We start from the raw sequence: 16638 nt of genomic DNA on the forward strand, positions 1-16638 counted from the left end.
GAAGGGGTTCTAATAAGCATACATATGTTTTTTATCATTAGGATAAGGATTGGAAAAAGATTCACTCAGCCCTGATGAGAGTGTGGGCACAGGATACCCACACTTGAAACGCATCGGCATAAAGGACTAAACCCCACAAGTTTGATATAAAGGATTAAATCCTAAATTGCTGAAAAAGTCTGTTGTTGACAAAGGGGACTGAACCTTATCGATTTAAAATATCTTTTGGCACTTTAGTATTTTTGAAATGATCGCATGTATGCATTGATGTCTATTGAATAATAAGTTGGACATCGTATTTGATTTCATTATTCTTTTTTCCACCTGTTTGTTTTAAACTCACGTCATATCATGAAATGAAATGTATTGACTGTTCGTTTTTCTATGTCTGCACATATGTTGTTGTAGAAGTCACTTACTAAAACGTGTGGCTATGTTTGTGGAGAACTCCTTGTTCTCTTTCTAAAAAATATCGCTTTTTTGTAAAATAACGAATAAAAGGCATAAGTAATTGCCGAGATGAACATGATAAAGTTGGTTCATTTCTTGCTCTAAATAAGTTGAGATTAAACAATTGGAAGTGTGGGTACTTTCTTCTTTTTCTAAAGATATATTGGGCCCAACCCCACTTCAGTCCACAGGGCCATACCCCCCAGTTCCCGAATTATCTTAGAGTGGGCAGAATCAATTTGCATGCAATCGAAATAGATAAGATGCTAAAGCAATATGACGTTTTATAAAGCTGTGATTTGATTTTCTGAAAATGCAATTCATTTGCTCACACCATGATGATTCTGTAGAACTAGGGATTTTCTATATCAGAGAATGGTATATAACTATCTATTTTTGGGTGTGAGCTAGAAGACTCTTAGGTGCTACTAGGAATGCTGCCTGAGTTCCTAATGATCTTGCTGCTCACTTGGGATTGACATTTTTTTTCCTGATTTGCACAATTATTCTGTAAGCCCAACTTGCTTATAGCCTTCAAAGCAATGACTTTATACATTTGCATCAATGATCTCTGTAGCATACCTTATGAATTTTTGTAATAAATCCTTTAACTTTATTTAGGATCCAGAACTCAATCGTTCAGTTGCTACTTACTTAATTGACTGTATTTTTTTTATTTCACATGCAATTAATTCAAACATTCAATCTATCACTTTTTAGTCTATTTTAGTGTGTCACCTTCAGTGATAAATGGGATGTATATGTCAAGACATGTACACTGTGTCACTGTAACAAAGCTATGCCTGCCTGATGAGCCCTTCCTAGGGATAACAGTTCCTAGATTGCCTTCATGTTCAGGGAGGACTTAAACTGGCAGTTCAGGTTGGACTGTTCACATTGGAGCAGGATCAAGACTACTGATTTCCATGTGACTGAGTCAAACTGAGGTGGCATGATGTGCAAAATAATGACGGATACCAGGTCAAACTTCAGGTATCTTATAATGAGGCCTCAGTGGTATTCTTCAACTCTTGGCTTAGGTCTCCAAGAATCTTGTAGGAAAGTGTGTCTTTAGACATGGTTAACCCCTACTATTTGCCTGCTATCTGGTGCACGTAGAGGTCACCTTATAGATGCCCCCTGAAAAATCTACTGACTACTAGTGTGTTGACTGACTGGTCTCAACCAGCCAGCCACCTTAGTCAGATTTCTGTCCTGCTGAGGTGTGAAACTATGATCTAGGAGGCTAAAGAGGAAGACAAAGTCTGCTCTAGGGTGGAGGTGTTCTCACCTCCTCCAAGCAGGATGGACATTCCAGGGTGGGAAGCTTCAAAGGCCCTGCCACCTTTGTTATGTTACCCCAGGTGGAAGATGCCCACCCCCCTGTCCTGACCCCACTTTCTGGCAGCAAGACAGGCAGGAACATTAGCTAGATTAGGAGGTGTGCCCACATTCTGACAGCACCAACCCTGGGGTGGGCCAACTGAAGTGGACCCCACTTTTCAGATTTCTCCATGTTGTTTTGGACATAATAAGCATTCTAGAGTCAGCATTATGGAAGGGGTCATATAGAGGGTGTAGAAATCCTAAAGGTAGGTAGCCTATAGGCCCCTAGACTGAGTATTTAGGCGGTACCGCCGAACCCAAGAATTCAGATTTGCTGGATCAACAGAAAAACAACAAAGAGTCACTTCCTGGCAAGAACTGCAGAAGAACTATGGACTTTGGCTTGAAACCCTGCTGTCCTCAGACCTCTCTTGACAATCTTTTTGTGAGCTGGAGAACTACAAAAGCCTTAGGTAGCCTTCCAGCACCTCATCAAATACCAAATGTCTCCCTTGGAGTATAGGAGCTACTCCCCTGCAGTTCACAGGCATCGACAAGCAGAGCCCGGTCCACCGCCTCGCAGCTCCCAGGCACGACCGACGCAGCAGTCAACCAGGAGATGGTACTCGTACTCTGGAAGGTCTGATCTGTTTCCCCACTGAGTATGAAGACGCAGGACCAACCGGAGCCAAGCAGCACCAACCCCTGGGATACCGGAAACCCTGCACCTGAAGGCCACAGTAAGATTCGAGTCTGGATTCTCACTGCACCAGGACCAAGCAGCCATCGAGGAATGTAAGCATCACTGAGACCCACTTTGAGAGTGGTCCAGCAGCCTTGCTTTTGTCCCTGTCACCTGTTTGTCCCTGACTGCAAGCTGCATTTTTGCGGATCCAGCCCAGCCGACCAAACCACTCTGCACCTGAGCCCTCTGTTCTAAGTCCTAACAAACCAGCTGGGCCTGTGCACCAAGACCCGTTGCAGCCTGAGCCCCCCATTTGGGAACCCTCTGACTTGTCAGCAAGTCCCTCTGTGTAACCTCTTTTCAGGTGCCCCCCCCATTTTCAATAGAGCACCAGCTACCAGCCTCACCTGCACCCTGCTTCTGGTAGTACCTGGGAGGTCCCTGACGAACTGCTGGTAGTACTTCGAACTTTGGTCCACTACTACTCAGATCCCAGACGGTGAACCCCTGAAACCGACTGTACCTACCTGTAAGCACTTTGCTTTATCCTCCCATATGATTGCGTTGTGCATAAAAGCACACATATTTAACCATTTTACTTATCTGTAAATATTTATATCAAAAACTGTACTTACCTTGCAATGGTAAGTTTTTGCAAAAAAACCTGTAAAAAACATCAATACCTCCCCCGACCTGTGCGATAATCTGGCCACTTTCTTTATGGACAAAATTAAAAAAATGTACAACACGTTTACAACAGTGCCCCATAATCTACTGATTGCCGATTCTCATGGCCCTAAACTTTCTGTTATTCCTCCCATCAGCCATGACAACTATCTGAAAGTTTGTGCCAAAATCAAATCCGGCTCTCCCGCCGATCCTTTAAAACCTGAATTCTTCAGAGAAGCTGGTGAGCATGTTCTGGGCCCACTCAGAGCCATCACCAACTCGTCCTTCCTTACGGCCAACATCCCCACCACCTGGAAACAGGCATGGGTCTCACCCATTATAAAAAAAACATCACTTGACCCTAGCCTCCCGGAGAATTTCAGGCCTATTTCCCTGCTCCCCTGGCCTGCCAAGGTGGCAGAAGCCTATGTCAATTCCATCTTGACCAACTTCCTAATGTCTAACTCCATTCTAGACAGGTCTCAACATGGTTTCCGAGCTGGGCACAGTACCGAGACTGCACTCCTTAGCGTCATTGAACATCTTCGGACCATACTGGACGCAGGAGGAAAGGCAGCACTGATTCTTTTAGATCTCAGTGCTGCCTTTGATACAGTTTCACACAAGGTACTGCGGTCCAGACTTGAGGAAGTAGGAGTTGTAGACCAGGCCCTTGGCTGGTTTAGGGCTTTCCTTGCCGACAGATCCTTTAGGGTCTCTACCCCACCCTTCATTTCGAAGGAATGTCCCGTTGAACAAGGAGTTCCTCAGGGGTCGGCGCTCAGCCTGACCCTGTTCAATGTATATGTCCTCCCACTGGCAGAGGTAGCTAGGAAACATGGACTCACATTGGTGTCCTACGCTGACGACACCCAGCTGGTGGTGGCTCTAAAAGACGATAATGGCCTGAGTGCCATGAACTTTAGGCAAACCCTCAGTGACATCACCAGCTGGATGTCAGCAAACTACCTCCAATTAAACGCCGGTAAAACGGAGGTTCTGCTTCTAAGCAAAGACACTACGGTCTGGGGCAATAATTGGTGGCCTGAAACCTTAGACCAACCGCCTGCCCCCAAGAATGTGGTAAAAAACCTAGGAGTTTGGGTGGACTCTGCTCTGAACTTTACCCACCACACTAAAATAGTTGCTTCCACATGTTTCGGGATCCTTCGAAACCTTCGGCCCATCCTAAAGTTTTTCGACCGCCAAACCCACCAAGTGGTAGTACAGTCGGCTATTTTATCACGGCTGGACTACGCTAGTTCACTTCTGCTGGGAACTAACGTAGCTGAGAAACTGAGACTACAAAGAGTCTAAAACGCCGCTGCAAGAGCTCTTACAGGGCTACCCCGGCACAAATCGGTCTTCTCCACCCTCAGGAGCCTACACTGGCTACCTGTTGAAAAGAGGATTCACTTTAAAACCCTCTGTCTTGCTTTAAAAATTTTGAAACTCTCCTCTCCAACTATGTTATGTCCCCTGCTCTCACCCTACGTCCCTCGGCGGTCCCTTCGGTCAGAAGGTCAGAACTTGGTCATTATCCCCCGCATCAAGTTATCCAGAATGGGCGGCCGCTCATTTGGATACTTGGCCGCCAAACTTTGGAATGGACTTCCAGCTCAAATCCGCGCAATGAATGACCTTTTATCCTTTCGCAAAGCCATAAAAACCCACCTTTTTAACTAGTTATGTTATGTACACTTCTGGACCTCCTACAATTCCATCTTGCTGTCCCCTGGACATAGGCAGCTAGCGCCGGGACGCCCCTTGGCTGGGGCAGCCGTGCGCTATACAAGCACATCTAACATAACATAACATAACATGAAGTTCTTGAGTTGAAAGTATATGTAAAAAGAAGTGTTTTTCTTTGAATTGGTCTTGATTTATTCTTTGAGTGTGTGATTCATTTATTGCCTCCTTGAGGGCAACAAATACTTATCATGACCCTCTGATAAGCCTAACTGCTCACTTGAGAATTTTATGTCTGGGTGTCTTGCATTCACCCAGTGATAGAAATTGTCCAGCTCCATCTGGCTACCCTGCCACAGTAGCCAGATGTCATCAATATACCGTGCCCACTGTTTGATATTATTACTGTAGGGGTTATTTTGATAAATGAATTTTTCTTCGTACTGGGCTGTACGAAGAAAAATTCTCAATTGATTCTAGCAATAAGAAAATGACCTTTCTGGATGTGGAAGTAGGCATTGAAGGGGATAGGTTCTCAACTTCATTATTCAAAAAACAGACAGACAAAAACACCATCTTACATTATAACAGTGCGCATCCCCAAGGTCTTAAACAAAATTTACCATATGGCCAATTACTAAGGATTAGACGAAACTGTTCTGAAATAACCAACTTTGAGACACATGCAGCTACATTCTGCGATGAAATGATCAAGAGAGGCTACCCAAAAAAATTGCTAAAGCATTCCGCGAAAAGAGCGAGATATACCCCTAGGGAAGAGCTCCTTCAAATAAAACCAAAAAAGGAACTGAACAAATTGGTTTGTGTCACCACATATGGGGCCCATACCAATAAATTCAGACAAATAATACTGCGAAATTGGCACCTACTTGAGGGTTTGGAAAACCCCCTCGAAAAAACAATCTTCGCGATGAGAAAAAATCCAAGTATTGGCCAACAAATCATCCGGGCGGACAGTTATGTCGCTAAGCCAAAGAGTGATCCTATATCACAGTGGAAATTAAAACCCATAACTGGACACCACAAATGCGGTATGTGTGCCTCCTGTAGTAGCACCGTAGAAGGAAATGAATTCAGTCACAGCGGCATCAAATGGAGACATGAGATGCATACAAACTGTAAAAGCAAGAACGTAGTTTACGCAATAATCTGTGCCTGCGAAAAAATATATATTGGTAAAACCTGCCAACAAGTGAATGCCAGAATTACACAACACCGATCACGACTAAAGAAAAGAGTCCCGAATGCCCCAATGGTTGACCATTTCGCGGCCCTTGAACACAAGGAGTCCGATTTCACTTGGACAGTGCTATCAAGCGTTGACCCTAAACATAGGTCGCCTGATGTTGAACAAGTGCTGTTACGTAAGGAAGCATATCTTATCATGAAGTTTGACAGCATCAACAAAGGATTAAATTCAATGAGTGAATTGAATAGACTATGAATATTGCCTCATTCACTACAACTCCCAGAAGGCACCTCTCGGGTGCTCTCGCAACACTCCCCTCCTATTGGTCCAAAAAGTTTTAAGAACCAGACAGGTAACAGCCGGTCTAAACAACACTGAAGATTCAGACTGAGGATTGTAGCGAGAGGAGATGCAAGCAAAGAAATAGGTAAGCGGACACCTCCAGAACGCTTAAACTAGTTTAGAATCCCAAATCCAAGCACAGCGCCCTTGAACTGTTCCTTTTAATGTTGCAGATTAAGGAAAACTGCACGAGTATTGAAATACAAGAAGGATCAAAGATACCACCTAAAGCGTGAGAAGAATCGCGGTGAGTGGCTCAGCGGCTCACTACCCAGAGCGATTAAAAGTAATGTTTTCCCCCCTCCGTTCTTTAAATACAGGCAGAAACTATAATGGCATTTCGGTCACTTTTTTTCACAGAAACACGTGAGAAGAGTGGTTCTGTGTAACCGTAACTAAGACAGAAGGAAAATAACAAATAATATTGACCCTTCAGGACACATTCAGAAAGGTAAAAACACTCTGCCTTGGCTTCGCATAACGGCTGACTATCAGCATTGAATGATGTTGGATAGTTTTATCTAACATGAACCAATAATTTTTATATTTCTAGAAGCACGCACACAGCTTTAATCTAAAGATTCAAGTGTGACCTTCACCTCTACAACTCAGAGGTAAGGCGCCTTGTTTTTTTACCAATTCTAAAAAATTGAAAACCCAAGGAAGGGGTTCTAATAAGCATACATATGTTTTTTATCATTAGGATAAGGATTGGAAAAAGATTCACTCAGCCCTGATGAGAGTGTGGGCACAGGATACCCACACTTGAAACGCGTCGGCATAAAGGACTAAACCCCACAAGTTTGATATAAAGGATTAAATCCTAAATTGCTGAAAAAGTCTGTTGTTGACAAAGGGGACTGAACCTTATCGATTTAAAATATCTTTTGGCACTTTAGTATTTTTGAAATGATCGCATGTATGCATTGATGTCTATTGAATAATAAGTTGGACATCGTATTTGATTTCATTATTCTTTTTTCCACCTGTTTGTTTTAAACTCACGTCATATCATGAAATGAAATGTATTGACTGTTCGTTTTTCTATGTTTGCACATATGTTGTTGTAGAAGTCACTTACTAAAACGTGTGGCTATGTTTGTGGAGAACTCCTTGTTCTCTTTCTAAAAAATATCGCTTTTTTGTAAAATAACGAATAAAAGGCATAAGTAATTGCCGAGATGAACATGATAAAGTTGGTTCATTTCTTGCTCTAAATAAGTTGAGATTAAACAATTGGAAGTGTGGGTACTTTCTTCTTTTTCTAAAGATATATTGGGCCCAACCCCACTTCAGTCCACAGGGCCATACCCCCCAGTTCCCGAATTATCTTAGAGTGGGCAGAATCAATTTGCATGCAATCGAAATAGATAAGATGCTAAAGCAATATGACGTTTTATAAAGCTGTGATTTGATTTTCTGAAAATGCAATTCATTTGCTCACACCATGATGATTCTGTAGAACTAGGGATTTTCTATATCAGAGAATGGTATATAACTATCTATTTTTGGGTGTGAGCTAGAAGACTCTTAGGTGCTACTAGGAATGCTGCCTGAGTTCCTAATGATCTTGCTGCTCACTTGGGATTGACATTTTTTTTCCTGATTTGCACAATTATTCTGTAAGCCCAACTTGCTTATAGCCTTCAAAGCAATGACTTTATACATTTGCATCAATGATCTCTGTAGCATACCTTATGAATTTTTGTAATAAATCCTTTAACTTTATTTAGGATCTAGAACTCAATCGTTCAGTTGCTACTTACTTAATTGACTGTATTTTTTTTATTTCACATGCAATTAATTCAAACATTCAATCTATCACTTTTTAGTCTATTTTAGTGTGTCACCTTCAGTGATAAATGGGATGTATATGTCAAGACATGTACACTGTGTCACTGTAACAAAGCTATGCCTGCCTGATGAGCCCTTCCTAGGGATAACAGTTCCTAGATTGCCTTCATGTTCAGGGAGGACTTAACCTGGCAGTTCAAGTTGGACTGTTCACATTGGAGCAGGATCAAGACTACTGATTTCCATGTGACTGAGTCAAACTGAGGTGGCATGATGTGCAAAATAATGACGGATACCAGGTCAAACTTCAGGTATTTTATAATGAGGCCTCAGTGGTATTCTTCAACTCTTGGCTTAGGTCTCCAAGAATCTTGTAGGAAAGTGTGTCTTTAGACATGGTTAACCCCTACTATTTGCCTGCTATCTGGTGCACGTAGAGGTCACCTTATAGATGCCCCCTGAAAAATCTACTGACTACTAGTGTGTTGACTGACTGGTCTCAACCAGCCAGCCACCTTAGTCAGATTTCTGTCCTGCTGAAGTTTGAAACTATGATCTAGGAGGCTAAAGAGGAAGACAAAGTCTGCTCTAGGGTGGAGGTGTTCTGACCTCCTCCAAGCAGGATGGACATTCCAGGGTGGGAAGCTTCAAAGGCCCTGCCACCTTTGTTATGTTACCCCAGGTGGAAGATGCCCACCCCCCTGTCCTGACCCCACTTTCTGGCAGCAAGACAGGCAGGAACATTAGCTAGATTAGGAGGTGTGCCCACATTCTGACAGCACCAACCCTGGGGTGGGCCAGCTGAAGTGGACCCCACTTTTCAGATTTCTCCATGTTGTTTTGGACATAATAAGCATTCTAGAGTCAGCATTATGGAAGGGGTCATATAGAGGGTGTAGAAATCCTAAAGGTAGGTAGCCTATAGGCCCCTAGACTGAGTATTTAGGCGGTACCGCCGAACCCAAGAATTCAGATTTGCTGGATCAACAGAAAAACAACAAAGAGTCACTTCCTGGCAAGAACTGCAGAAGAACTATGGACTTTGGCTTGAAACCCTGCTGTCCTCAGACCTCTCTTGACAATCTTTTTGTGAGCTGGAGAACTACAAAAGCCTTAGGTAGCCTTCCAGCACCTCATCAAATACCAAATGTCTCCCTTGGAGTATAGGAGCTACTCCCCTGCAGTTCACAGGCATCGACAAGCAGAGCCCGGTCCACCGCCTCGCAGCTCCCAGGCACGACCGACGCAGCAGTCAACCAGGAGATGGTACTCGTACTCTGGAAGGTCTGATCTGTTTCCCCACTGAGTATGAAGACGCAGGACCAACCGGAGCCAAGCAGCACCAACCCCTGGGATACCGGAAACCCTGCACCTGAAGGCCACAGTAAGATTCGAGTCTGGATTCTCACTGCACCAGGACCAAGCAGCCATCGAGGAATGTAAGCATCACTGAGACCCACTTTGAGAGTGGTCCAGCAGCCTTGCTTTTGTCCCTGTCACCTGTTTGTCCCTGACTGCAAGCTGCATTTTTGCGGATCCAGCCCAGCCGACCAAACCACTCTGCACCTGAGCCCTCTGTTCTAAGTCCTAACAAACCAGCTGAGCCTGTGCTCCAAGACCTGTTGCAGCCTGAGCCCCCCATTTGGGAACCCTCTGACTTGTCAGCAAGTCCCTCTGTGTAACCTCTTTTCAGGTGCCCCCCCCCATTTTCAATAGAGCACCAGCTACCAGCCTCACCTGCACCCTGCTTCTGGTAGTACCTGGGAGGTCCCTGACGAACTGCTGGTAGTACTTCGAACTTTGGTCCACTACTACTCAGATCCCAGACGGTGAACCCCTGAAACCGACTGTACCTACCTGTAAGCACTTTGCTTTATCCTCCCATATGATTGCGTTGTGCATAAAAGCACACATATTTAACCATTTTACTTATCTGTAAATATTTATATCAAAAACTGTACTTACCTTGCAATGGTAAGTTTTTGCAAAAAAACCTGTAAAAAACATCAATACCTCCCCCGACCTGTGCGATAATCTGGCCACTTTCTTTATGGACAAAATTAAAAAAATGTACAACACGTTTACAACAGTGCCCCATAATCTACTGATTGCCGATTCTCATGGCCCTAAACTTTCTGTTATTCCTCCCATCAGCCATGACAACTATCTGAAAGTTTGTGCCAAAATCAAATCCGGCTCTCCCGCCGATCCTTTAAAACCTGAATTCTTCAGAGAAGCTGGTGAGCATGTTCTGGGCCCACTCAGAGCCATCACCAACTCGTCCTTCCTTACGGCCAACATCCCCACCACCTGGAAACAGGCATGGGTCTCACCCATTATAAAAAAAACATCACTTGACCCTAGCCTCCCGGAGAATTTCAGGCCTATTTCCCTGCTCCCCTGGCCTGCCAAGGTGGCAGAAGCCTATGTCAATTCCATCTTGACCAACTTCCTAATGTCTAACTCCATTCTAGACAGGTCTCAACATGGTTTCCGAGCTGGGCACAGTACCGAGACTGCACTCCTTAGCGTCATTGAACATCTTCGGACCATACTGGACGCAGGAGGAAAGGCAGCACTGATTCTTTTAGATCTCAGTGCTGCCTTTGATACAGTTTCACACAAGGTACTGCTGTCCAGACTTGAGGAAGTAGGAGTTGTAGACCAGGCCCTTGGCTGGTTTAGGGCTTTCCTTGCCGACAGATCCTTTAGGGTCTCTACCCCACCCTTCATTTCGAAGGAATGTCCCGTTGAACAAGGAGTTCCTCAGGGGTCGGCGCTCAGCCTGACCCTGTTCAATGTATATGTCCTCCCACTGGCAGAGGTAGCTAGGAAACATGGACTCACATTGGTGTCCTACGCTGACGACACCCAGCTGGTGGTGGCTCTAAAAGACGATAATAGCCTGAGTGCCATGAACTTTAGGCAAACCCTCAGTGACATCACCAGCTGGATGTCAGCAAACTACCTCCAATTAAACGCCGGTAAAACGGAGGTTCTGCTTCTAAGCAAAGACACTACGGTCTGGGGCAATAATTGGTGGCCTGAAACCTTAGACCAACCGCCTGCCCCCAAGAATGTGGTAAAAAACCTAGGAGTTTGGGTGGACTCTGCTCTGAACTTTACCCACCACACTAAAATAGTTGCTTCCACATGTTTCGGGATCCTTCGAAACCTTCGGCCCATCCTAAAGTTTTTCGACCGCCAAACCCACCAAGTGGTAGTACAGTCGGCTATTTTATCACGGCTGGCTACGCTAGTTCACTTCTGCTGGGAACTAACATAGCTGAGAAAGTGAGACTACAAAGAGTCCAAAACGCCGCTGCAAGAGCTCTTACAGGGCTACCCCGGCACAAATCGGTCTCCTCCACCCTCAGGAGCCTACACTGGCTACCTGTTGAAAAGAGGATTCACTTTAAAACCCTCTGTCTTGCTTTTAAAATTTTGAAACTCTCCTCTCCAACTATGTTATGTCCCCTGCTCTCACCCTACGTCCCTCGGCGGTCCCTTCGGTCAGAAGGTCAGAACTTGGTCATTATCCCCCGCATCAAGTTATCCAGAATGGGCGGCCGCTCATTTGGATACTTGGCCGCCAAACTTTGGAATGGACTTCCAGCTCAAATCCGCGCAATGAATGACCTTTTATCCTTTCGCAAAGCCATAAAAACCCACCTTTTTAACTAGTTATGTTATGTACACTTCTGGACCTCCTACAATTCCATCTTGCTGTCCCCTGGACATAGGCAGCTAGCGCCGGGACGCCCCTTGGCTGGGGCAGCCGTGCGCTATACAAGCACATCTAACATAACATAACATAACATGAAGTTCTTGAGTTGAAAGTATATGTAAAAAGAAGTGTTTTTCTTTGAATTGGTCTTGATTTATTCTTTGAGTGTGTGATTCATTTATTGCCTCCTTGAGGGCAACAAATACTTATCATGACCCTCTGATAAGCCTAACTGCTCACCCACACTATCACAAAAAAAGAGATTTAGTATTATTTACTTTAGCCTCTATAAACCAATTGGGGATCCACTGGACTCTCCGCACAGTGTACTTCGTTTTAGTACACTATATCGAGAGCCCGTTTCCTATAGATCATATTAGGAAGTTCCCTGTAAATACTGATTTTGGCAGCACAAGTATTTCCAGCAGAGGGTACTTACAGGTCTTACAGGTGAAACCTTTGTGGTCCCCTGAGAAATGAGAATTCACAAGTAATACTTTTCCAACTTTCCAATGTCCCCTAGAGTTTCACACACAGGTTCAGCTACTTTCAGTAGCAAAATGTTCTGAGTGAAAGTAAAGAGCTCTGTAATATTCCTGTGGACCTTTAAATTTACAGTGTTGACATTGTTCCTGCCTAGAAAAATAAAGTTTTCGGACATCAAGTTATTGTACTTCATGAAGTTCAAGATAAAATAATGCAAATGAGCAGAATTCATTTATGCTTCGCAGAATCAGATTTCAAAGGAATTGTATTTGAGACAAACTCGTATTCGTATGTAGGCATGATTTATGCAACTGAGGTGGGTGATGCATAATGTGCAGAAATAATCATGCAAACGTATACATAACAATTTCAGCACATGTAATGTCACCGCACAATAAAAGAAAAGAGTATGAGCGTGCTTGTCCTAATTTACACATTTTCTTTCCAGCATCGACTCAGACATGTATAGAATACAGGAGAGGATCTTGTAAAGATAGGCATCAGAGAAAAACTAACATCAGCAGACCAGAAAGAAAAGTTTATATCTACGATTTATTTTCGCTGTATTATTTCGACATGCCCGTGTCACAGGAACATTCTGCTCCAAAACTGTGATTAACCTTGCACCGTAGAGCAGGGGTGCCTGTGTTACACTAAAGATTGTTTTTCCTGTGCAAAATCAATCCTTAGAGGAAATAACAAGGAGAAATAAGGGGTAACTATGGAAGGCATAGCATTTTGAAGCAACCCCCGGTTCACTAGTTTTAGTAAATCTGGAAATGCACCAAAATACATGGGTAGATGCATGGGAATGCCCATGCGCCACTATGGAACACCATCCAGCTTGAAACACAATGTAACGGAGAACAAGCAGCTGTGTTGCATTATATTTCTTTACAAAGCCATGCAAGGTGGTGCAAATAGCTCTTTGAGTGGGTTTGTAAATACTACTGAAACTCTTGCCTTGCTTTGTGCCTTGTGTGTTATCAGACCAACTCTCAATGTCATGTGTTTCCATACACCTGTGGTAGTGTATTTCTAGCCCAGTGTATGGATGTTTTGCCTTTGATGTTTATCTTACCATCAACATGTCTGAACATTCCATATCTCCTAGGGCATCCACTACATGCTTCCAGCTTTTCTTTGTATTGTTTCATTGTCCACTACCAGGATGAGGCTTTGTCCTACCCACCCAGTTACTAAGCTGTGCACTCGAGTCTGGTTACCAGGAATATTGCGAAATTCTAGGGCTCTCATGTGGTGCCTTTCCTGCCATCAGCACCCCTGAATGAACCACAAAGCCTCGCCGTGCAGTGCATCGCATTCCTCCACCTCTCTATTTATTTTGTTTTAAGTCCACTCAAAAGGGCTGACCCTGATACAAGCCAACTGCATATATCTCTCCCTCATTCCAGTGCAAATATCACCCACTCCCAATATCATTATTTTCCCTAACCAATTACCTCAATGCATTTATTGTCTATCAGTGCACAGGTAATTCATCCACAGCAGTAGCCCTGACCATAGGAACATGTCTTTCTTTTTCCACCCAAATATTCAGCTTGCATTGTATTTTTGCCTGGAGATATGGAACCATGCATTTAAAAACAAATGTTCGAGTACAGTAGCCTGCCATTGGTAAAGTACGATTCTGGATATCTGTCAGATCCCATAAAGATGTGGAATATGATATAATATCTGCCTTGATTCAGCCAACCAATCAGTCGATTGCTAGAGGGCTGCTTGTTTCCCCGGGGAGAGGTATTTAGGTGCTGTCGGGGTCCAGTGAATCAGTCGTAGAACCTGGTGTTCACTGATTTTCAGACCACTAATAGTGAAGGGGAAGTCCAGAGGTGTAAAGGGAGGTTGTTCAACATCTTTGCTGTGATGTAGGAGGAGCATCCACCGCTTCTGCATCTGTAGATATGGGGGGGTGATTGCAAGCATAAGGGAGTCAGAGCAGAGTTGGAAGTTCAGGCAGTGTTTGATGTAGGCAGGGTTGCAGTTGCGAAAGGCTTTGAATGTGTGGGTAAGTACCTTGAACTGGCGTCTCTTCTGTGTTGGAAGTCAGTGGAGTTCCTTGAGTTGATGGGTGATGCGGGTTCCTCTATGGAGGTCGAGGTTGGGTCTGGCAGCTGCATTCTGTATGACCTGAAGTCTAGGTGGAGGTGATCTGTGATGCCAGCGTAGAGGGTGTTGCCATGGTCCAGTTGCTGATGATGAAGGCTTGAGTGACAGCCTGAGCTTTGTGGAAGCCATTCAAATATTTTGCACAGCATGGGCAAGATGAAAAAGCAGGAGGAGGGGCACCATTGACCTGGGATGTCATGGCACTCTTGCTGTCCAGTATGATGCTGAGGTTTCTGGCATGGTCAGATGGAGTAGGTACTGGTCACAGTTCCATGGGCCACCATGAGTGGATCCAGGGTAGCGGTTGTTCCCAAAGTTTAGTTCTTTAGGGGCATATTACCAACAAGTAGCAATATTTATCGCTAAATAGGCTCAGCGACGAGTTTTTTATCGCTGAGCATCGCAGGAATTTATCGCTGAGATAACGTGCTATTAGCAACAATTATCTCCAAAGCGATACATTTTCCGGCGATAGCGGCGAAATGCGTGAATATCGCTGAGAATACAGCGATAATCACACATTAGCGACTAAATGCTCTTAGCCATGTCATCCACCTCCCATTGGATAACATGGCTAAGAACTGGTCTGGGCAGGTGTTAGTATTTGGAGATATTCGCGCTTAGCGTGAACATTTCCATCGCTACGCCTTGCGTGCTATTAGGCAAAAGCGATGTTATCGACTGCTTTCAGTTGCTAACAGGTTGGGTATGCCCACTTTGCATGTCATTAGTGATAAATATCGCTGACATGCAAAGCGGGCCCCAAACCGCTCGCTATCGCCTATAAGCTGTCGCTACCTAATGTTGCTAATAGAGCGATAGGGAATTATCGCCACTTTAGTGGCGATAATTCTATCGCCACCCTTGGTAATATGCCCCTTAGTTTTTTTTCTGACTTGAGATTTAGGCAGTTGTTCCTCACCCAGTTGGCGACGATTGTCATGCATTTGTGGAAGTTGGACCAGGTGGTGGTGGATTCCTTGGGTTGGGCGAGGATGAGCTGCGTGTTGTCAGCATAAAAGATGATGTTGAGACCATGGGATTGAACGTTTTTGGCCAGTGTGGTCATGTTGATGTTGAAGAGGGTGGAGCTATACAACGAGCCTTGGGGTACTCCACAGGCCATTTCTTTGGGTTTGGAGTTGAAGGGTGTTTGGCTGACATTCTGTGTTCTTCTTTTAACTAAAACTTTTAATGGTGAGCAGCCTTTACAACGCGGACATTACCACGTGCTGCCATTACTACGCTGCTTTTACAACTGGAGGGCGCTGCTGGATAGGGAATAGTTTAATTTTCTATTCCATTACCTTCCCTACTGTAACGTGGGCTGGAGTTGGAATAGAAAATTAAACTATTCAACTATCCAGCGCTTACAGCGCAAGTCGTTGTAACGACTTGCGTTGTAAAAACAGTGTTGTAATATCCCGCGTTGTAGTGACATACAACCACTTTTAATAATTTACAGATCAATGGCTGCAGTCCCCAGCACTTCTGTGAGCTAAATACTGCATTTTGCAGGGCAGAGTACAAATGGCTCTCCCACAAACCAGTGGAGAAGACAGAGAAGCTTCCGTGGACCTGTGTGGGGAACCATTTGTTTCTAAATAGAATCTATGGCACTCTTCCTCTTTCAGAGACCGAGTTGAGGCAGACCTTCTAGAACTTGTACCCTGTGGGAGGCCAGGCTCTAAAAATTGATCTTTGTTTTTTTGGGGTGAACCTAGGAGGCAGATGATAGTTCTTTATTGCTGACGCAGAGTCCCACCATCTTGAATTTTTTTAGAGCAATGGGATATGGTTAATAGTCAATGCCACATATCACATCCCCAAACACAACATGCTTTACATTATCACAAATGAGAGCAGGAACCATGATTATTATTATTATTATTATTCTGATTAGTTTAGAGATTACCACCAATCATTAAGTAGAACGAAGTGTACAACCTGTTTGGAGCGGAAGAAGAAAGGACATCTTGCCTGACTATCAGGGACCTGATCAGTTGCTGCTCCACTTCGGGAGCAGAGGAGCGCCGCCCCACCTCCACCTGCTGCAAGTGCAGCAGTCAAACACAAATGAATAACCTGGCATGTCAATGCCATTTTATTTTTTTGCCACCACACCGGCCC

The sequence above is a fragment of the Lissotriton vulgaris genome, unplaced genomic scaffold (genome assembly GCF_964263255.1).
Source record: "Lissotriton vulgaris unplaced genomic scaffold, aLisVul1.2 SCAFFOLD_841, whole genome shotgun sequence".
In the NCBI taxonomy this organism is placed as follows: Eukaryota; Metazoa; Chordata; class Amphibia; order Caudata; family Salamandridae; genus Lissotriton; species Lissotriton vulgaris.